The sequence below is a fragment of the Lithobates pipiens genome, unplaced genomic scaffold (genome assembly GCF_037356315.1).
Source record: "Lithobates pipiens isolate NorthernLeopardFrog02 unplaced genomic scaffold, aLitPip1_a1.2 Scaffold_25, whole genome shotgun sequence".
NCBI classification, from domain to species: Eukaryota; Metazoa; Chordata; class Amphibia; order Anura; family Ranidae; genus Lithobates; species Lithobates pipiens.
The window spans coordinates 103,184,126-103,207,567 of NW_027507787.1; the positions used below are offsets into that span (position 1 = coordinate 103,184,126).

The following is a 23,442-nucleotide window of genomic DNA, read 5'->3' on the forward strand; positions in this document are numbered from 1 at the left end:
ACTTTTGGGTTCCCAGCAGCGTGCCTTCTACACTTGACCGAACAGCCTGTTCGAAAATACAAAAAAACCCTCACGATGCAACTCCTGAATGCCGCCCGGGCCTGCATTCCCGCACTGTGGAGGCAGCCTCAGCCCCCATCCAAGGTGCTGTGGTATTCCAAAGTCAATCATATTCTCCGGATGGAAGAATTGACCGCCACCCTTCACAACACTGAAGAGGCATTTAGTGTTACATGGAGGCCCTGGAGGTATTTTACTGGTACTCGAGACTACATTCGGGAGGTGAGCAGTGCCTCTGTCCCAGAAAACGACTGAACATCTAACGATTACCTACGTAGGCCATGTTTGCTCTGGGTGGCATTCCCCCCTCCCTTTTTGTCTTTATTTTTCTTTTTTTCCCCGCCGCCATCCCCCCACCTCCTCTCTATCCGTCTTTGCACTCTCTTCTTCCCCCGTCCTCCCTTTTGACTATGCCTTGTCTCCTTACTAGCCTTCGGGACCCAGAAGAACCCCAGGGTTCTGGACATGACCGGCTCATATTTTACTCTGGTTCACGTAGGTCATGATAAGCTGGCTCGCTGTGGTCCCAATTGTTCTCCATGATTACATTTGTCTGAACGGAGCTGCACTACTCCGTTACTCAGTACTTCTGTACTACATGTTGGAGGTGGGGTTTCTCTCTTTTCTGCATGAAACTGTAGGACTCCCCTCTGAGAACCCAGAGTTATTTGGCTGCCTATTTTTTGTTACCATGTAATTGTGACCCTGGGTCATGCTGTATGGTTGACTGTTATATTTATGTTCTACTTAACAAAAGAATAATAAAATTAAAAAACAATAAGTCAATGCCAACAACTTAAAATGAAAGCCTATGGCATCGAGAAATCCCAGGCGGTCTCCCATCCAGGTACTAACCAGGTCCCAACCCTGCTTAGCCTCTGAGATCAAAGGCACACTCAACCCTCTTGACAAACGCCAAGATGGTCACCTTGGGAAACAAACAAAAAAAAACAAGTCAACGCCAACAACATAAAAAGAAGCCTGCGGCATTTGGAAAACCCAGGCGGTCTCCCATCCAGGTACAAACCAGGCCCAACCCTGCTTAGCCTCTGAGACCAAACGAGATTGGGCGCTTTCAGGGTGTTGTGCCCAAATGGCAAATTCTTTGTGCACTCTCAACCCTCTTGACAAATGCCAAGATGGTCACCTTGGGAAACAAGGGAGAAAAAACAGGTCAACGCCGACAACATAATGAAAAGCCTACGGCACCTGGTATTCCCAAGCTGTCTCCCATCCAGGTACTAACCAGGCCCATCGCTGCTTAGCCTCCGAGATCAGATGAGATTGCGCTCTTTCAGGGTGATTTGGCCGTAGGCACTCCTTTTGGGCACTCTGAAGCCTCTTGACAAAGGCCGAGATGGTCACCTTGGGAAACAAGCTAAAAAAAACAGGTCAAAGCCAACAACATAAAAAGAAGCCTACGGCATCCAGTATTCTCAGGCGATCTCCCAATCAAGACACTAACCAGACCAGATCCTTCTATGGCACCTGGTCTTCCCAGGCAGTCTCCCATCCAGGTACTAACCAGGCCTGACACTGCTTAGCCTCTGAATTCAGACAAGATCGGGTGCTTTCAGGGTGATGTGGCCGTAAGCGTTCTCTTCAAGACACGCCCAACCCTCTTGACAAACGCCAAGATGGTCGCCTTGAGAAACAAGCGAAATAAACAGTTCAAAGCCAACAACATAAAAAGAAGCCTATGGCACCTGGTATTTCCAGGCGGTCTCCCATCCAGGTACTAACCAGGCCCGACACTGTTTAGCCTCTGAGATCAGATGAGATTGGGTGCTTTCAGGGTGATGGGGCCGTAGGTGATCTCTTTGGGCACTCTCAACCCTCTTGTTAAACGCCAAGATGGTCACCTTGGTAAACAAGCGAAAATAAACAGGTAAACGCCAACAACATAAAAAGAAGCCTACGGCACCTGGTATTCACAGATGGTCTCCCATACAGGTATTAACCAAGCCGTACATTGCTAGGCCTCCGAGATCAGATGAGATTGTGCGCTTTCAGGGTGATGTGGCCATAGGTGTTTTATTTAGACACTCTCAACCCTCTTGACAAATACCAAGATGGTTATCTTGGCAAACAAGTGAAAAAAAATAGGTCAACACCAACAACATAGACCCTGGCGGTCTCCCATCTGACCCAGACCCTGCTTAGCCTCTGAGATCAGGCGAACGCTTTGGGACATACTCAAAACTCTTGGCTGATGCTAAAATGGTCACCTTGGGAAACAAGCAAATGAAAAACAAGTCAAAGCCAACAATATAAAAAGATTCCTATGGCACCTTTAATTAGGTACTATCCAGGCCGGACCCTGGTTAGCCTCTGAGATCAGATGAGATTGGGCGCTTTCAGGGGGATGTGGCCGTAGGAGATTTCTTTGGGCTCTCTCAGCCCTCTTGACAAATGCCAAGATGATCACCTTGGGAAACAAGCGGAAAAAAAAAACCATGTCAACGCCAACAACTTAAAAAGAATCCTACGGCACCTGGTATTCCCAGTTGGTCTCCCATCCAGTTACTAATCAGGCCCGACAATGCTTAGCCTCTGAGATCAGACAAGATCAGGCACTTTCAAGGTGATGGGGCCATAGGCAACATGGTCATCTTGGGAAACAAGTGAAAAAAACCAAGTAATTGCCAACATTGGAGGCTAAGCAGGGTTGAGCAATCAGTTTCCTTGCCTGAAATAGGCATCTCAGAACTGCCATCTGGCTACTTCCCGGGTTTCCAACTCCTTCAACTAATCCCAGGAGAAAATACTTCGCATCCATCCTGGTGGAGGTTCCAAACATCCGATCAATGGTTCCTGTCACCTCTGTCCAGTAGCCGATCAACTTCGGGCATCTCCAAAACATGCACCGGGGGCAACTTGCGTCTGGCCGTTCGGCCAAACTGAAAAAGTTTACGAGGAGCATAATAGGTTCTATATAATAAGAACAGATGTGACATCCTCTGTGAGGAGAGCCACAATTCACCACAGGCAGGATTCCTGTGGCCAATTATAGCTCAGGGGGGTTTAGTACACACCCCACACTATATAAGGCCGCCAGCGCGGCGGCCTTGTATAGTGTGTTGCGGTGGTCAGGGAAAGAGGACGATAGGCAGGGACAGTGTCTTTACTGCTTGGGAACCTAGCACTGTTACAGTGGGTGTTCTGTGCCTCCTGCACAGTACACACCTGAAGCTACCCTTTATTACTGCTGTTCAATTTCTGCAATACATGCATCTGCAGTGCAGAAGTTAGAGTGGGTGTTGTGTGCATCCTGCACAGTATACACCTTATTGCTGGTGTTCTGTTTCTGTAATACAGGAACCTATCACTGTTACAGTGCTAGGGTGTACAGAGAAGCTGGTATATATAGAAGACTACAGCATACAGAAGAAAGGCTAGTGAATACAGAATACAGACTCGTGTATGTAGATAGGCTTGAGTATACAGAGATGCTAGAGTAAACAGTGGCTAGTTTAAAGAGAGGCTAGTATATACAAATATGTTAGTGTATATAGAGAGGTTAGTGTATAGAGAGAGTCGAGTGTATACAGAAAGGACAGTGCATATAGAGAAGCTAGTGTATACAGAAGACAGGCTTGGGTATACATCAAAGCTGACAATCTATACAGAAGACTGGGTAGTGTATACAGAGAGTCTAGTGGGTACAGAACACAGGCTGGTGTATTCTAGCTAGTTTTTACAGTCTAGTGTATACAGAAGACAGGCTGTGGTATACAGAGAGTTTAGTGTATTCAGAGAGACAGAGAAGCTAGTGTGTACAGAAGAAAGGCTAGACAGGCTATAAAGAGAGACAAGTTTTTACAGAAGACAGTTTTGGGTATACAGAGATGCTAGTTTATACAGAGAGACTAATGTATACAGAAGACAGGCTAGGGCATACAGAAGACGGGCTAGTGTATTTAGAACATAGGCTAGTGTATATCGAAGACAGGCTATTATATGCAGAAGATCGGCTAGTGTAAACATGCTGGTGTATATAGAGAGGCTAGTGAATTTAGAGGGTAGGCTAAGTGATAACAGAAGACAATCTGGGCTATACAGAGACATTTCATCATTTCATCTAGCGCACATCTCTAATGGAGTTTGTCTCATAGCCATGTTATGCCTTTTCATTCTTATGCTAAATATAGATTATACTCACTACACGATTTTAATCATCCACATCAACTATCATACATATAAATAAACCATGTACTCTTTTGCTCTATTTTACATATTTGTAATTCTCCACATCAACTGTCACATTGAGTATGTGACAATATGACACACAATCCTGACTTATTTATTTTATTTCTATTTAGAAATAGAGAGTACTATCTCAAAATCCGGTTAAATCTATTCACTTCGATGAGTTCTACCGCTAATTGTACGGTAATGCAAAATGTTCACAAAACAATCCATTTGCTACCAGACATGCTGCACATACTAAGAGTAATGTAACTATCGCTCGCTAACGATGTAAACAGTTTTATTGCTTTTCTGACATTAACCGAGTATCTCTGACATTAACTGAGTATCTCTCTGCACTATGATCTTAATAATATAATAATAGGATTGTGTAATGCAAAGATCAACTAGTCTAATATAAGCTTTCTCATTGGTACCGGCATATCCTTTAAATTTAGACTAACGCAACTATTTGTCGGCCATTTTCAATCTAAGCTTTCAATCTCTTACCTTTGAACAGTGATACTTCCTCCCTACAATATTAAGCCATATTAATGTCCTTTTGGTCGCCTATATTATACAACTCTCTGAAAAGCCTATATGTAGAGAATAAAACTAGTCTTACATATTAATAAAACAATTTTATTGCTCAACCAGTATCAGATGTCATGAAAAGTTTTGCTATACTTATTATTATTATTTTATAGAGATTACTATCTCTAAATCATGGTAATAAGTTATAATGTCTACAGCTAATTTTACGTTAAAGCAAAAGTCACACAAAACCATCTTTTTAAAACCTTTTACACACTGCACATTAAGAGTAATGCAACCATCTCTCGCTACCTCTATGCAATAGGATTCTCTTTCTGACTCTATTTTGTGTATTACTTCTTCTCCACATTAACTGTCACAATGATAACCATTTGTAACATATAACACTTGCAACACATTTTTTAACAGCAGCAAGAAAAATCAGTGGGACGGTTTACTTGATTGAGAAGTGGTTGCAGTAGCAAAGCATAGCAATTCAGTTTGATTACATTAATAACACATAATGCAACTATTTTACATTCACCTCATGCATACATCATAATGTAAGCTGTCTATCACTATTAATGTTCATGGTTACTGATACATTAAGCCGATAACCAGTGGAAACGGAAAACAGTCAGTGTAAGCCGTCTTCGTGCGTAGCAAAATTAATGGAACGATTTACACGTTGGAATTTTAGAAGCTACGTCAATTTACTCTTAAATACCCTTTAGCTGCTTAGCTTACACTTTGCTGTATGTAGCCGCGTTTACATGTAAGTAACCAATGGGGATTGACAATTCATGTAATGCAATTTGCCTCTTTGCCATGTCATACTTTGCCAGTTATTATACTTTCTCATCCGATAGAAACCTTGTCGTTGCTGATATTTCATGATTACAGCAATCATCTCATCTAATTGCTATTCCGACATTCTGCCTTGGTATTACTTTACAACGCTCTATTGAACAGTGTAAAGGTAAGCTAGATATTTTGTGTATTTCCACTTAAACTCGACCTGTATATACTGTCTCAATATTATCATATCTAATTTTGCTAAATTGGATTATAGAGTTTGCTATGTCTAAATCCAAGTTACCTACTCACCTTTATTACGTATACTGCTAATTTTAGGATAATACAAAACCATCTTATTTGCTTCTTTACACGCTGCACATATTAAGAGTAATACAATGCTACCGATGTGAACAGTTTAATTGCTCTTCTCACATTTAGCTGGTATCTCTCTGCTATAGGAAACTGAATTTGTACCACAACGATCACTCATCTAATATCAGTCCACTCAGTGCTACCGGGATAACTTTTACATTTAGAGTATTGAAATGATTTCTCAGTCATTTTGAAGCTACTGCAAACAACGCTTCCGATCTCTTTTCAACTGCAATACTTAATCTCTGCAATATTAAGTAATATTTAGCTGCTTAGCTCACACTTTGCTGTACGTAGCCGTGTTAACTGTATTAATGGTAACCTGTAAGTAACCAATGGGGATTGACATTTCATCTCTAATTCACATTCACATTTCTAATGCAGTTTGTCTCTTTGCCATGTCATACTTTGCCAGTTATTATACTTACTCATCCTTAAAGACACGTAAGGATCCTGAAAACGATAGAAACCTCGTCACGTCGTTGCTGATATTTCATGATTACAGCAATTATCTCATCTAATTGCTATTCCGACATTCTGCCTTGGTATTACTTTGCAACGCTCTATTGAACAATGTAAAGGTAAGCTAGATATTTTGTGTATTTCCACTTAAACTCGACCTGTATATACTGTATCAATATTATCCTTTCTAATTTTGCTAAATTAGATTATAGAGTTTGCTATGTCTAAATCCATTACCTACTCTCCTTTATTACGTATACTGCTAATTTTAGGATAATACAAAACCATCTTATTGCTTCTTTGAACGCTGCACATATTAAGAGTAATGCAATGCTACCGATGGGAACAGTTAAATTGCTCTTCTCACATTTAGCTGGTATGTCTCTGCTATAGGAAACTGAATTTGTACCACAACGATCACTCATCTAATATCAGTCCACTCAGTGCTACCGGGATAACTTTTACTTTTATAGTATTGAAATGATTTCTCAGTCATTTTGAAGCTACTGCAAGTAATTCTTCCGATCTCTTTTCAACTGCAATACTTAATCTCTGCTATTGCAGACTATTTAGCTGAATATTTAGCTGCTTTGCTGTACGTAGCCGTGGGGATTGGCATTTCATCTATAATTCATTTTCACATTTCTAATGCAGTTTGTCTTTTTGCCATGTCATCCTCTGCCAGTTATTATCCTTTCTCATCCTTATGCTATATTTGGGGTATATTCACTACATGATTAAAGACACGTAATGAACCTGATTGATAAAAACCTACACACGTCGTTGCTGTTATTTCGTGTATTTCCACTTAAACCCGACCTGTATATAATGTCTCAATATTAATTTTAGAGTTATTTTGCTATATTTATTATTAGAATAAACTGATTACTATCTCTAAATCCTGGTAAACCAGCTCACACTTAACCATCTTATTGCTACCTTACACGCAGCACATATTAACATTTAGCCGGTATCTCTCTGCAATAGTAAACGAAATGTGTAGATCACTCATCCAATATCGTCTTTTCAGTGCTACCGGAACAACTTTTAAATTTAGAGTAATGCAACGATTTCTCAGTTTTATGAAGCTACTGCAACTAACGCTTTGGATCTCTTTCCTGATAAATTACGCTCTGCAATATTAAGCCATGTAAATTGTCCTATTGGTCTGCTAACAATGCTATGTATAATTTTACAAATCTTTCAAAAGCAATATCGTCTCACTGCAATATTTACACTCTGCATAATAAATAGGAATAATGCGAATAATGCTAATAATAAAGTCGTCTAAAACTCGGCTATAAGTAGAGAATAAAACTATCTTACATCAAAATAAACCATGTACTGCCAAACAAATAACGGCCAATTACTTAACGTCTCTCAGTCAATGACTTAACAAAATAAACTTAGCACTCGTTTGCTCTATTTTGTATATTTGTAGTTCTCCACATTAACTGTCATATTGATTTCACCACTGACAACACACCACTTTTTAACAGCACCAAAATATGAAAAAAGCACTTTACATGTTTCAGAAGTAGTTGCATTAGCAAAAAATAAAGTCCTGTCTTCTTTACACGCTAGCTTTTCTGTATACATTAATCTCTCTGTGTACACCAGCCACTCTGTATAGACTAGCCTCTCTGTCTTCTGTATACACGTGCCCGTAATCTATATACACTAGCCTGTCTTATTTTTACAATAGTCTCGGTGTCCCAGCCTCTCCGCATACACTAGCCTCACTAGCCCCAGACTGTCTTCTGTCTACACAAGCCTATCTGTAAAAAAAATAGCCGGTCTTCTGCATACTCTAGCCTCTCTGTGTAACACAGTCTCTCTCTGGATTCCCTAGCCTCCATCTCTGCATACCCAGGACCTTCCTCTGTATAATCTAGCCTATATGTATACACAAATATACAAATTAGCCTTCTGTATACACGAGCCTCACTGTCTACTCTTGGTTGTCTTTTGTATACACTAGCATCTCTTTATACATTAGCTCTCTGTATACCCAAGCCTCTCTGTATACACTAGTCCACCGGTATACACTAGCAAGTCTGCATACACTAGCCTCTCTTTGTAACCCAACTTCTCTCTCTGTATACCTTAGCCTCCATCTCTGCATACCCAGGACGTTCTTCTCTATAATCTAGCCTATGTGTATACACTAGCCGGTCTTCTGTAGACATTAGCCTCCCTGTATAAACTAGCTGGTCTACTGTATACACTAGTCCGTCTGTATACACTAGCAAGCTTGCATACACTAGCCTCTCTGTGTAACCCAGCCTCCATCTCTGCATACCCACATTAGCCTCTCTGTATATACTAGCCAATCCTCTGTATACACTAGTCCATCTGTATACACTAGTAAGTATGCGTACTCTAGCCTCTCTCTCTGTATACCTTAGCCTCCATCTCTGCATACCCAGGACGTTCTTCTGCATAATCTAGCCTCTCTGTATAAACTAGCCAGTCCTCTGTATACACTAGTCCATCTGTATACACTAGCAAGTATGCATACTCTAGCCTCTCTCTCTGTATACCCTAGCCCCCATCTCTGCATACCCAAGGACGTTCTTCTGTATAATCTAGCCTATCTGTATACACTAGCCTGTCCTTTGTACACATTAGCCTCTCTGTATAAACTAGCCGATCCTCTGTATACACTAGTCCGTCTGTATACACTAGCAAGTCTATGTAACCAAGCCTAGCCTCTCTCTCTGTATACCCTAGCCTCCATCTCTTGCATAAACCAGGACCTTCTTCTGTATAATCTAGCCTATCTGTATACACTAGCCTGTCTTTTGTACACATTTGCCTCTCTGTATAAACTAACCGGTCTTCTGTATATACTAGTCCGCCTGTATACACTAGCAAGTATGCATACTCTAGCCTCTCTCTCTGTATACCCTAGCCTCCATCTCTGCATACCCAGGACGTTCTTCTGTATAATCTAGCCTATCTGTATACACTAGCCTGTCCTTTGTACACATTAGCCTCTCTGTATAAACTAGCCGATCCTCTGTATACACTAGTCCGTCTGTATACACTAGCAAGTCTATGTAACCAAGCCTAGCCTCTCTCTCTGCATACCCTAGCCTCCATCTCTTGCATAAACCAGGACCTTCTTCTGTATAATCTAGCCTATCTGTATACACTAGCCTGTCTTTTGTACACATTAGCCTCTCTGTGTAAACTAGCCGGTCTACTGTATACACTAGTCCATCTGTATACACTAGCAAGTCTGCATACTCCTGCCTCTCTGTGTAACCCAGCCTCTCTCTCTCTCTGTATACCCTAGCCTCCATCTCTGCATACCCAGGACGTTCTTCTGTATAATCTAGCCTATCTGTAAAAAATAGCCTGTCTTTTGTACATATTAGCCTCTCTGTATAAACTAGCCGGTCCTCTGTATACACTAGTCCGTCTGTATACACTAGCAAGTCTGTGTAACCAAGCCTCTCTCTCTGCATACCCTAGCCTCCATCTCTTGCATAACCAGGACCTTCTTCTGTATAATCTAGCCTATCTGTATACACTAGCCTGTCTTTTGTACACATTAGCCTCTCTTTTGTACACATTAGCCTCTCTGTATAAACTAGCCGGTCTACTGTATACACTAGTCCATCTGTATACACTAGCAAGTCTGCATACTCCTGCCTCTCTGTGTAACCCAGCCTCTCTCTCTCTGTATATCCTAGCCTCCATCTCTGCATACCCAGGACGGTCTTCTGTATAATCTAGCCTAGCTATATACACTAGCCGGTGTTTTGTACACTTTAGCCTCTCTGTATAAACTCTTCTGCATACACGAGTCTCTCTGTATACCCTTGGATGTCTTTTGTATACACTAGCTGCTCTTTATACATTAGCTCTCTGTATACCCAAGCCTCTCTGTATACACTAGTCCGTCTGTATACACTAGCAAGTCTGCATACACCCAGCCTCTCTCTCTGCATACCCAAGATGTTCTTCTCTATAATCTAGCCTATTTGTATACACTAGCCTGTCTTTTGCAGACATTAGTCTCCCTATATAAACTAGCCGGTCTTCTGTATACACTAGTCCGTCTGTATACACTAGCAAGTATGCATACTCTAGCCTCTCTCTCTGTATACCCTAGCCTCCACCTCTGCATACCCAGGACGTTCTTCTGTATAATCTAGCCTATCTGTATACACTAGTGTATACAGACAGACTAGTGTATACAGAGGACCGGCTAATGTGTACAAAAGACAGGCTAATGTATACAGATAGGCTAGATTATACAGAAGAACGTAATGGGTATGCAGAGCGCTCAGCTTCAAAGGATGGCCAACGTGAGTAATATGAGGGACACTCCTCACCCCCGCCCCCACCTACCAGATCTGACTTTCATCCCCTTGCCCTCTCTGCCCCGGTCATCTGGTGGCAGTTTTATGCACTCCCTGGCCCCCACCCATTCATAATCCTTACCGACCTTTCCTTCCACTGCTCACAGGAACACACTGGATGACTTGTCTAATTAAACAACTTGTACAAGACACCGCTATCCTCCTGTCTGACACCGGTCCCCCTTGGAGGCTTTACCCCTCACTGTTTGGGTGGTCCCTGCCTCTCCCTGGATGCTCCACATATACCACAACGACATTGTCAGAGGGGCACCACTTGACAGGACACGGGGCTGTCATGCCGGTGGCATCTCCCACTGGAGGAAGGGATGATGGCCCCAACCCCTTGGCAGCAGGTTCTTTCATGTACAGACCAGGGCGGCTCATCTTCCCTTCTGGAGTCTTGACCTTAGATGGGGGAGTTGCACTTTGGGGGGTCTGAGTGATACCTAGTGCGCTGTATTGGAAGGGCTTGACATTCCCGCATATGTGTCCCCTCCCCCTGGTTGCTCCCCTCGTCCCCCCTTCTGGCTCCCACCTACTCTTTGCCGACATTGCCTTGTGCAGCTTTCGGGGACCCTGGATGACTTATTTATTGAGCCTATTGGTACGAGACACTGCCTCCCTCCAGGGTGACTCTGGACCCCCCTGGAGGATTTACCCCTTACTGTTTGGGCAGTCCCAGCCTCCCTCTGGATGCTCTACACAGCCCCCGATGGCGATGCAGGAGAGACACTAATTGGCGGGCCCCAGGACTGCTGCTCGGGTGAAGTATCCCGTTGGATGGAGGGATGGTGGCCCCAGCCCCTTGCCTGCCGGATTTTCCATGCACCGACCAGGGCTGCTCCTCTTTCATCTTGATGTGGTGACCATGGAGGGGAGGAGTTGAAATTTATGGGGTCTGGGTGTTTGCTGGTGGGAGTGCGCTAAAGGACTTGACATTTCCGCATGTTTGTCCCCTCTCTCCTGTTTCCCCCCTCCCTTCCCCCCTTCCCACCCTTCCCTTCCCTCCTTTCCCTCCCCTTTCCCCCACTGCCGGGACTGGGGGGACTAGGATTCGGGGGCTCCCTCTCCGACCTGTCTACCCACCAACCCAAGTAGGACAGCGCTTTAAACCCAGTGTACATCTGGTAAGCACTATAGCATAATTGTGCTGTTTTAGTATACCCTTCCTGTACTGTTGAGTGTGGACAACCCTTAATTTCCCTCTCCCCCTGGGGTTGAGGTGCCCGGCCTCTTTTTCCCTTTACCTTTCCTTCCATTTGCCCTTCCTTTCTCCCCCTTAGTTCCCGCCATGCATTACCTACCCAAAACCTACCTTGGTTCAACTTTCTTTGCTTTTCTCTGACGTCCCCCTCCCCCTCCCCGAGGAGCGATGGCAGACTCAGTCAAGGTCACCTCTCTAAACGTTAAGGGACTGAACTCCCCTGAAAAACGGTGGATCCTCCTGTGAGAACTCAAGACTTCCTGTACTGATGTGGCCTTTATACAAGAAACACATTTTAAAAATACTAACCTCCCCATTTTATGGTCGAGATCCTTCCCTAAGGTCTACCACTCTACTAACCCCTCCTCTAAGACCAAGGGAGTCTCCATTCTGATCTCTAGCAGGCTCCCCTGGGTTCTCCAGGATTCTCTGGTGGACCCTGGGGGCCGATATCTTTTTCTTAGGGGCCACATTGGAGAGCGCCTTTTTACATTTGTCACTGTGTACGCTCCCAATGATCACCAAGACATGTTCCTCAGAACTACCCTGCACAGATTATGTGACTTTCGGGAGGGCCAGTTGATATTAGGTGGGGACTTTAATGTCCCCTTTCGCCATCGGTTGACACTTCTGCCTCTTGCTCCTCGCTCCTCATTTCCTCTAGAAAGCGGATTACTAAGTGTTTAATGAATGACCAATTAGTTGATGTCTGGCGTCTGCAACACTCTGGGGAAAGGGACTACTCTTTTTGCTCTTCCCCTCACAAATCATACTTGAGGATAGACTTCTTCTTGATTCCACATGACCAACTGCACTTGGTGAGCTCTTCCTCCATCGGCCATATTACTTGGTCCGACCACGCTCCTGTAGCCCTTACCTACACCCTCTCTAGGAACCCCTCACCTAGGTCTCTATTCTGGCACCTTAATGAGAGCCTCCTCCAGATACCGGAAGTTTTAGCAGATGTAACCAGGGAATTGGACCTTTATTTCCAAGAAAACTAAACGCAGGACTGTGACCCTGGGATAATTTGGAAGGCTCACAAGTCAGTACTCCGCAGGGTACTTATCAGGCACGGGGTGCCCATCAACTGAACACGGAAGGAACAGCTTGCTAATCTGTTTCGTGAACTTGCCTCTGTGGAAGCGAAACATAAACATGCCCCCTCACGGACCTTAGAGATTGAATTGGGGACACTCCGTACCCATATTGCTGACCTACTCCATTATAAAGCGAAAGCGGCACTCCAGTTTTGTCGTAAACTGACGTAGGAGTCAGGGGACAAATGCGGAAAAATCTTAGCCAGGTCGGTAAAGGAGTTGAAATCTGGCTCTTACATACCACAGTTGATAGATGAGAATGGCCAGAGGGCCTCTACCCCAAACCAAATAGCCGAAGTCTTTGAAAAATGTTACTCTGATCTCTACAACCTGCCCGATTCAAGGTTTGGACAGGACAATATGTAACCGGTTCTGGTCTACCAACCCTCTCATCGGAATCACGGGAGTACTTGGAGGACCCGATCACACTGGAAGAAGTCCAGACAGCCGTGGGACCTCCGAAGGTGGGTAAGGCTCCGGGCCCTGACGGATATACCGCACAATACTTTAAGACCTTCCTCCCTATTCTCGGCCCGCGCTTGGTGAATTTATTTAATACTCTGAGCTCAAATGGGGATTTTCCTGAGGATACCCTTAGAGCCCAAATCTCGTTGATACCTAAGGAGGGCAAAGACCCGGGCCTATGTGGGAGCTACAGACCCATTTCCCTCCTAAATTCGGTCCTAAAACTATTCTCTAAAATCCTCGCCACGTGATTGGCACATCACTTGCAGTCCCTTATACATATTGACCAGTTAGGTTTTATTCCCACCAGGGAAGATAGGGACAACACCATTAAGGTGCTTACCCTGATCCATAAAGCAAAGTCATCTGGGACCCCTTGTCTTTTCATGAGTACTGATGCCGAGAAGGCTTTTGATCGGGTCAAATGGACATTAATGTTCTCGGTCCTTCGCCATATAGGTCTGAGTGAACGGATGCTGGCATGGATAAGTAAGATATACTCACGCCCTTCAGCTCAAGTCAAAGCGAATGGGGTTCTCTCATCTCCCCTTGACATCGGGAATGGGACGAGACAGGGTTGCCCCCTGTCGCCCCTATTATTCGCACTGTCATTGGAACCCTTTCTCTCCACAATTCGACAAAACTCAGACATAACGGGACTCCAAATGGGTACTATTGAGTGCAAGATATCTGCCTACGCGGATGACATGCTGTTCTCGCTGACAAATCCCAGAGTTTCCTTGCCAAATCTCTTTCGGGAATTCCAGATATACGGGATACTTCTTGAAATCAAAGGCCATGGGGGGTTACAGTCCCCCCGCAAACGTTAATAGACTTGCAGTCCAATTTTCGATTTAAATGGACCCATACAGCCCTTAAGTACTTAGGTACTTACATTCCACCGGACATCGCGCGTACGTTTATGTTGAACTTCCCCCCACCCCTTGTCACTAAGATCCGCAGTTTGCTTCACGGGTGGCATTCTGGCCTCCATTCCTGGTTCAGGAGATGCAATCTCATTAAAATGAACATACTCCCTAAATTTACTTATCTTTTCCAAGCTCTCCCGATCCAGATTCCAGTCCCGTTTTTTAAGCAAGCTTAATCCTTGCTCACTCAATTTAACTGGGCCCACAAAAATCCCAGACTTTAGCGGTCACAGCTGACATTGTCTAAACAACAGGGAGGGTTGGTTCTCCCTGACTTGCGACGCTACTACCTGGCCTCCCATCTGGGGCGTGTATTGGACTGGAATCGAAACAATCTTTCTAAGCTCACTCCCGAATTCCGCTAAGAAGCGCCATGTGGGGTGGGGGCGTGGCCTGGACAGCAATGGAGTAGGACGCTTGTGACCTGAGCTCCGCTCCTACCGCGATCTCCTGTAGTGATCCTGGGTGCCCACTGACTATTTTACCTACGATCTTACCGGTGTAATATCCGATTATTTTTCGTGCATACATTGGGACGATGTCTCAGACAAAGAAGCAGTCTGCAGCGGCGGCATCTCTTGAAAAGTTCCGGCGGGACCATGAGGGCCAACATGGCGGACAGTCCACTCTGGCTGCAGAACCTGCTACCTCAGACACGGCGAAGGTGCTTGAGGCGATTTCTACCTGCCAGACCACACTGACAACTAAGCTTGAGGAGGTTAAGGTGGATGTCTCACTTATCCGACAGGACATGGCTAAACTGCGTGACAGAGTGAAGGAAACTGAAACCCGGATCAGTCAGGCCGAAGATGTCCTGTTCCCTCTGCAGCATGCCCAGGAGGATGTGCAAAGGCAGCTCCAGCAGCTGGCCCAGAAACAGGACGACCTTGAGAATAGGGCCCGCAGATCAAACCTCCGCTTTATCGGCCTGCCGGAGGGCTCCGAGGGGGCTGACCCGGCGACATTTTTGGAATCTCTCCTGATTAAGGCCTACGGTAGGGAGGCGTTTTCTACCTCATTTATTATTAAAAGGGCCCACAGAATGCCTGCCTGCCCGCCGCCGGAGGGGGCACCTCCTCGCACGTGCATTGCTAAGCTGCTAAATTACCGGGATAGGGATGTCATCCTTCGCCTTACTCGTGAAAAAGGCAACATCCCGTTTCAGAACGGACATATCTCAGTGTTTCCCGACTGCTCCGCAGAAGTTCAAAAACGTCGTTCCCGATTCGTGGAAGTCAAGAGGCGCCTCAGGGCACATCACCTCAAGTACGCCATGTTGTACCCAGCCAGACTCCGCGTAGTGGGGGAAGATAGGGCCTACTTTTTTGAAGATCCTGAGATGGCGGTTTCCTGGTTGGACCAGAGAGACGCGTCTCGAAATCGGCCACCTCGAGACTAAAATCGTTGGAAGATTTGTGAGTACTCTATCTGTTCCCCCCTTTCTATTTGCCCGTGTGCAAGCAGATCGCTGTTGGACTGCCTATGCGTGGTTCATTATCCTCAGTCCCTGAATTGATGCTTCTGTTCCCCCTCTCTAAGATGGATGGCCGTTGCTCTTGTTGACTGAACATGTACTGCTGCCTATAGCCACGCTCTGCGGGCATCCCCCTGGTTCGTTACACAATACCCCTCCCCCTCCCTCTTAGTTTGGGGGACCCGCTTGGCGGGCTCTATTGGGCCCTTTCCCTGGGGGGGTAGGGGGGACGCGGGTCATCTGGACTTGCTGCATGGGACTGCAGAACTTTGACTTTCTCCTGATACATGCCCTTTACTGGACTGTTATGTCCCACTGCTGAACTGGGCACCGCACCAATGGGACACATGGTCCGGCTCCGGCCTACAAGCCGGGTTATGACGGGAGAAGACTTGGTCTTGTCACTGGGTCCATATCTGGCAAAGTCCACCCCCGTGGCTTATTGTTATTGACATTGCCTAGTGTTCTATGGTTTGTTTTGGGAAGGGAGCTCCAGCCAAGTTGGGGTGGCTGAGAGCAGGGAAGGTGCGGATGGGTTGTAGTTATTATGTTATAGTATGTCATGTTTTATGCTTAGTTTATGGCACAAGCTTTATTTGGTTATGGAACAGACAAATGTCTCTTTTTCATGTATACTCTGATGAATATGGGAATGGATACTGCTTCGACGGGTGGTTTGGATACTATTTTCCTCCTTGTGATATTGGCTGAGACCACGCCATGGGTACCCTGAAGTTGCTGACGTGGAATGTCAGGGGGATTCGGGATAAAATTAAGAGGGCGGCAGTGTTTGGGTGTCTCAAAACGTATAGAGCGGATATCACAGTCCTGGTGGAGACGCATGTAACTGGGAGATTGCAAATAGCTTTGCGTCGCCCGTGGATTGGATGGGCTTACCACGCCACTCATACGTCCTATTCTCGCGGGGTGTCTGTATTGATATCTAAAACTGCACAGTTTTCCTTGGTTTCTTTGCAGACAGACCCGCAGGGCAGATATATATTTATACACTGCTTATTGCACGGAGAACAGTACATTATTCTCGCCTATTATGTACCCCCGCCTTACGATCATAGACTAAGTACAGAGGGATTATCTTTTATGGCTCAACACCCTAATGTCCCAGCAATTTGGCTGGGTGATTTTAATATGGTTTTGAATCCGGGGGTGGATAGAATGGGCTCTACTCGAGGGGATCATTTACCGGGAGATACTGGCCTAGGTCGCACGTTTCAGGAATTCTCTCTTACAGATCTGTGGCGATTTAAATATCAGGCTAAACGTGTTTACTCCTGTTTCTCTGCAACTCACTCCACCATGTCACGTATAGATTATATTGCTGTGTCCGCCCAGTTGTTACCCAGGCTAGTAGACACGGGCTATTATGCTAGATCATTGTCAGACCACGCTCCTTGCTGGGCAACTTTTTCCTTGACCCGACCTACTGGACGGAAACCATGGCGGCTTCACCCCTTCTGTTTAACCGCCTTGAGTGACAGCGAAGACTTAGGGGATGAATGGGGGTTTTTCTTTACTACTAATCAGGGGACGGCTCCGGTTGACTGTACCTGGGAGGCTTTTAAACTGCACGTACGCTCCCCTTTAACACACCGGATTAACCAGTTGAAGCGTACCTCCAAGACTTTGCTATCTAATGCCCAACGGGAGCTGGACTCAGTGACCACTGACTTCACTACTGACCCCACACCTGCTAAGGCCCAGGTATTACGACACCACACAAGGCTAGTAGATCACCTCCACATTGAACAGGCTAAGCAAAAGTTGTTTTTTGTTAAGCAACGGGTGTTTGAACAAGGAGAGAGGGCGGGAAAGTTGCTGGCCTACTTGGCGCATCGGGACTCCAAGCCCCCGGTGGTGGTTTCGTTGACTGACAATGGGGGTGAGGAGGTGACTGATCCGCCAACAGTGGCCACCATGTTTCGTGCTTACTATGCTGCCCTTTATGAGTCGCAGGTACATAGGCCGAGGACTGAGACGGGGGCGTACCTCCGAGATATCTCTCTTCCCCACCTGTCTGAGGCTCAGGTTGAGTCTCTTGAGGCCCCGATATCAGCAGATGAGATTAGGCTAGCGGTGGCATCCCTTGCAACGGCTAAGGCCCCTGGACTGGATGGTATTCCCCTGGATTTCTATGCCCACTACTCTGAGACACTAGTGCCAGAATTGTTGAATGTATATACACACATATTTGACTCCGGGTCCCTACCTGATACTCTACGGCAGGCAGTTATTATAGTGATACCCAAGCCAGGAAAGGATCCCCACTCCCCGGATTCCTATCGCCCCATCTCGCTGCTCCAAGCAGATATTAAAATTTTGGCTAAAGTTCTTGCCACCCGTCTGAGTGGAGTCATCCTATCACTTGTTCACCCGGATCAAACTGGATTTATGCCCAGGAAAAACACGGCCATTAATATCCGCCGGTTATATATGAATATCCAGGCTGAGCATGACAGAGTAGGCTCGAGGGTGGTGGTGTCACTGGATGCCGCTAAGGCATTTGATTCCATTGAGTGGAATTATCTTTGGGAATGCTTGGGTAAATTTGGGTTTGGCCCCAATTTTGTTAAATGGATTACTCTCCTATACTATCGCCCAATGGCTAGAGTAGCGGTTAACGGATGGGTGTCGGACCCCTTTCAGCTGGGCCGTGGCACATGTCAGGGTTGTCTCCTATGTTATATGCTTTGGCGGCAGAACCGTTGGCTGCTGCACTTCGGGCACACCCGGCTGTAGTAGGCCTCTGACGCGGTTCTCTGGTGGAATCGGTAAGTATTTATGCGGATGATACTTTACTGTATTTAGAGGACTCGGGTCGGTCGTTGGAGTCTGCCCTGGGGGTCATAGAGGAGTTTGGTGGTCATTCCGGTCTGCGTATTAATTGGACCAAGTCGCAGGTTCTACCCATTGACTTGTTCTCCCCGGACCGGGATGCAGCTTCTCTCCCACTCTCCAGGGTATCCTCCATTCAGTATTTGGGAGTACAGGTTACGAGGGAACCTGGGGAGTATATTCATCTTAATCTTGAACCACTGCTTCTGTATGTGTGGGAGAAGACTAAGGCATGGTCCCGTCTCCCCATTGGGGTTATGGGACGGATCAATATTACTAAAATTATCCTCCTGCCGAAACTCCTTTATGTACTTTGGCATTCCCCTGTCATGGTCCCCGTGGCGTTCTTTAAAACATTAGACGGTGTCTTAAACACCTTTATCTGGGGCCCATCTAGACATAAATTGGCATGGAACACACTTAAAAACCCGACCTCTATGGGGACTGGCTCTCCCTGATTTCCACACATACTACATAGCAGCCCAGATTTCCAATTTTTATCACCTCCATAGAGCGGATAGTCACAGATATCAGGCCTTGGTGGGCGGGGGGGCTGAATCCCTTGTTGATACTCCCCTTCAGATGATTTTTCGGGGTGGTGGGGTTAGGGATGCCCGGTCCCGGATCCTGCCACACCACCGGAGTATTCGGAAACTAGCCCTTAGATTACTGGGAGCTGACTATTACCACTCACATACACTGCTATGGCGCAACCCCCTGCTTCGTGAGTTGTCTGGCTTACCAGATGTAGACTTGTGGGCTTCTAGAGGGATACTTTTTCTGTATAAGGTGGTGACTCCTATGGGCGTAAGGGATTTTCCCTCCCTACAAGTGGAATTTAACATACCCCCTCATATGCACTTTCGCTACTTGCAATTGCGACACGCGCAATTTGCTCAGGACTTTCCGAATGTACAGTCGCTGGCTTTGACAGATGTAATTATGGGAGACGAACCGGCTAAATTGATCTCGACTCTATACGGCCTACTCCGGGCCCGCTTGGTGGCGCAAACCACTGAACGGGCCAGGTTGAGATGGGAAGAGGACATAGGTCCCTTTGATGGGGGGGAATGGGAGGATGCCCTTGAGAACGTTCAACAGGCTTCGCTTAGCCTACCTGACCGACTAACGCAGTACTATGTGATACACAGGTCCTATCCCACCCCTATCCGGATAGCTAAGTATCATCCTGACTATAACCCGAAGTGTCCCCGTTGCTCTTGTACGACTGGTACTTTCTACCATCTTCTCTGGCAATGCCCATTGGTCCAGGAGTATTGGGGGCAGATTGTCAGGTTTCTACATGACCACATGGGTTCACCCCTTCAACTTGACCTACTTAGTATATTTCCTGATACCTCTGTTGATCAATACTTGGCTACATTTTTGCACTCTACGCTGTTTACCGCACGAAAGCTTGTGGCTAAATACTGGATGCGTCCAACCATGCCTACTATGCGGGAATGGGTAATGGGCATTAATAGTAAGCTACCCTTGATTAAACTGGTGTATAGAAATCGTGGGTGTCCAGCCAAATACCACAAAATATGGGATAGGTGGGTGGAAAATCTGCATACGTGTGTGGAGTGAGCTATATTGGAGTCTATACTATCATTGTCAGGAATTTTCCTTAATGTAAGATGTATTACTGTCCGTCACCTATGAAGAGGCTAATGTTTGTACCTACTGTAATATCTTGTTATAACTGAGTTGTTCAATAAACTTGTGCTGTTAAAAAAAAAAAAAAAAGAAGCGCCATGTGGTGCTATAAGTATTTACCCACAGAATTTATGTCACATCCCACTATAGGGGCTCAGTTTAAAGTCAGTCACCTGATCGCTACCCAAAACACACTCACGTCTTTGGCTTCCCCCCTATTCCCTATACGTGGCCATCCAACCTTTGAACTGGGGACCCACTTAGAAATTCCAACCTAGACAATGCGTCTAAATTCGTCATTAAAGGAAAATGGCCTTCTTTCTCAACCCTAACAGATCCGACAGGGCTTTTACAACTGCCTTTTTGGAGAGCGGCGCAACAACATCATTTTCTCCATTCCATCCCCAATCCTCAAACGTTCGCCCGCCCTCAGACGGAGTTTGAGACTCTATGCAGGAGCGAAGGCCCTTTGGCCCACATTCTCTCTCGAACAGATTACCCACACTTAACCTGTCTGTCCAACTGGGAAAAGGACCTTAATTGCTAATTTTCCCCAGCACAGAGACAACGCATTATCACTTTGGCTCTCAAAATGTCGCTGTGCACGAAGATACAGGAGACGAATTTTAAACTTCTCACCAGGTGGTATTTGACACCATCAAAGCTGCAGAAATGTTTCCCCTCTTCTTCGAACATATGCTGGAGGTGTGGCGAAGAAGAGGGCACGTTGCTGCACATTTTTTGGTCCTGCCCCAGCTTGGTGGACTTCTGGACAGAGATCCGATGCAAAACACAAAAATTCACAGACTTCTCCATCCAGGAAGAGGCTGCATTCTTTCTCTTGCACCATTCACAGATTCCCATTAAGAAGTACAAAAAAATCAATTTTACGGCATGTGATAAATGCGGCGAAATCCTGCATCCCTCTCTATTGGAAAAAATGTTCCACCCCTTTCATTACTCACTGGCTTAGGAAAATAGAGGACATAAAAAAAAATGGAGGTCTTGATCCTCACATCACAAGGTAAACAAGAATTTTTTAAACAAACCTGGGACATCTGGAATACCTTTATATTCTCGCTGGAAGGATGTCGCCTGCTATCGCCTTAGTGCTCTGAGCTTTCCTTGACTGGCCCCTTGGACAGTGGCTGCCATCGTGTCTCGCCCCCTCTTCTCCTTTTCTGATCTTTCAACCCTTCTCTTTTCTGCCTTCCTCCCCTATCTCTCACCCCCTCCTCTCTTTTGGAAAGAGTGGAAAATTGGGAATGACGGCCCCACACCCCCCTCTGGATGGATTATGCCGGAGGGACCTGGGGTTTGTGTGACCCTGGATCTTGGTACAGTACTTTATCCATGCCTCGAATCATTGTGATTGATGGAAGGCAGACTCACAGTTGCGAATATACCTGTATCAAGTACTCGGGGGACCGTCTTCCCCTATTTGGAGAAAAAATTATATTTAAAAAAAAAAGAAGCCTATGACACCTGGTATTCCCACGCGGTCTCCCTTCCAGACATTTACCAGGCCCGACCCTGCTTAGCCTCCAAGATCAGACGAGATGGAACAGATTCAGGGTGATGTGGCCGTAGCCAATATCTTCAGGCACTCTCAACTCTCTTGACAAACACCAAGATGGTCACCTTGGAAACAAGCGGAAAAAAAAAGGTCAACGGCAACAACATAAAAAGAAGCCTACGGCATCTGGAAATCCCAGGCGGTCTCCCATCCAGGTACTAAACTGGTCCCAACCCTGCTTAGCCTCTGAGATCAGATGAGATTGGGCTCTTTCAGGGTGGTGTGGCCGTAGGAGATTTCTTCAGGCACTCTCAACCTTGACTAACGCCAATATGATCACCTTGGGAAACAAACAAAAAAAAGTCAACGCCAACAACATGAGAAGAAGTCTACAGCACCTAGTATTCCCAGGTGGTCTCCCATCCAGGTATTAACAAGGCCCGACCCTGTTTAGTCTCTGAGATCAGACGAGATCTGGTGCTTTCAGGGTTATGTGGCCATAGGCGAGCTCTTCAGGCACTCTCAACCCTCTTGACAAACACCAAGATGGTCACCTTGGTAAACAAACAAAAAAAAAAAAACAAGTCAACGTCAACAACATAAAAAAAAGCCTTCAGCACCTAGTATTCCCAGGTGGTCTCCAATCCAGGTACTAGCAAGGCCCGACCCTGTTTAGCCTCTGAGATCAGAGGAGATCGGGCACTTTCAGGCTTATGTGCCCATAGGCATCTCTTTGGGCACTCTCAACCCTCTTGACAAATGCCAAGATAGTCACCTTGGGAAACAAGCGAAAAAAAAACAGGTCAATGTCAACAACATAAAAAGAAGACTACAGCACCTGGTATTCCAAAGCCATCTCCCATCCAGGAACTAACTAGGCCCAACCCTTCTTAGCCTCAGAGATGAGAAGAGATAGGGCTCTTTCAGGGTGATGCTGCTGTAAGCGAACTCTTTGGGCACTCTCAACCCTCTTGACAAATGCCAAGATGGTCATCTTGGGAAACAAGCGAAAAAAAAAAAATGAATCAACGCCAACAACATAAAAAGAAGCCTACAATAACTGGTATTGCCAGGTGGTCTCCCATCCAGGTACTAACTAGGCCTGACTCTTCTTAGCCTCCAAGATCAGATGAGATTGGGTGCTTTCAGAGTGCTCGGACTCTTTCCCCATCACTAATGGGACGAGGCAGGGGAGCCCTCTGTCTCCCCTAATTTTTATTCTGACACTGGAACCACTTATGTGTCACGTTCAGAATGACCCGAATATTACTGGCATATCCAAACCCTCGGCACACCACAAAATTGCGGCGTACGCTGACGATCTAATTTTTTTCGTCTCCAATCCACACATTTCGCTTCCCAATATACTCACGGCTCTCCGGCGATACGGCAGCCTATCAAACTATAAAATCAGTTGCACCGTCGGCTGTATTGAATATATCGGTCCCGGATGGT

The 23,442-nt window shown here is 45.8% G+C and overlaps 6 pseudogenes; all 6 read right to left on the reverse strand.

The window, feature by feature from the left end:
• Positions 1 to 1,257: 1,257 nt before the first annotated feature.
• LOC143932636 (5S ribosomal RNA) lies at positions 1,258 to 1,376 on the reverse strand (annotated as a pseudogene).
• A 160-nt stretch (positions 1,377 to 1,536) lies between these two features.
• LOC143932097 (5S ribosomal RNA) lies at positions 1,537 to 1,655 on the reverse strand (annotated as a pseudogene).
• Positions 1,656 to 1,754: 99 nt separating this feature from the next.
• On the reverse strand, positions 1,755 to 1,873 carry LOC143931157 (5S ribosomal RNA; annotated as a pseudogene).
• A 669-nt stretch (positions 1,874 to 2,542) lies between these two features.
• LOC143931619 (5S ribosomal RNA) lies at positions 2,543 to 2,661 on the reverse strand (annotated as a pseudogene).
• Positions 2,662 to 22,161: 19,500 nt separating this feature from the next.
• LOC143931513 (5S ribosomal RNA) lies at positions 22,162 to 22,281 on the reverse strand (annotated as a pseudogene).
• Positions 22,282 to 22,373: 92 nt separating this feature from the next.
• LOC143931385 (5S ribosomal RNA) lies at positions 22,374 to 22,492 on the reverse strand (annotated as a pseudogene).
• Positions 22,493 to 23,442: the final 950 nt, after the last annotated feature.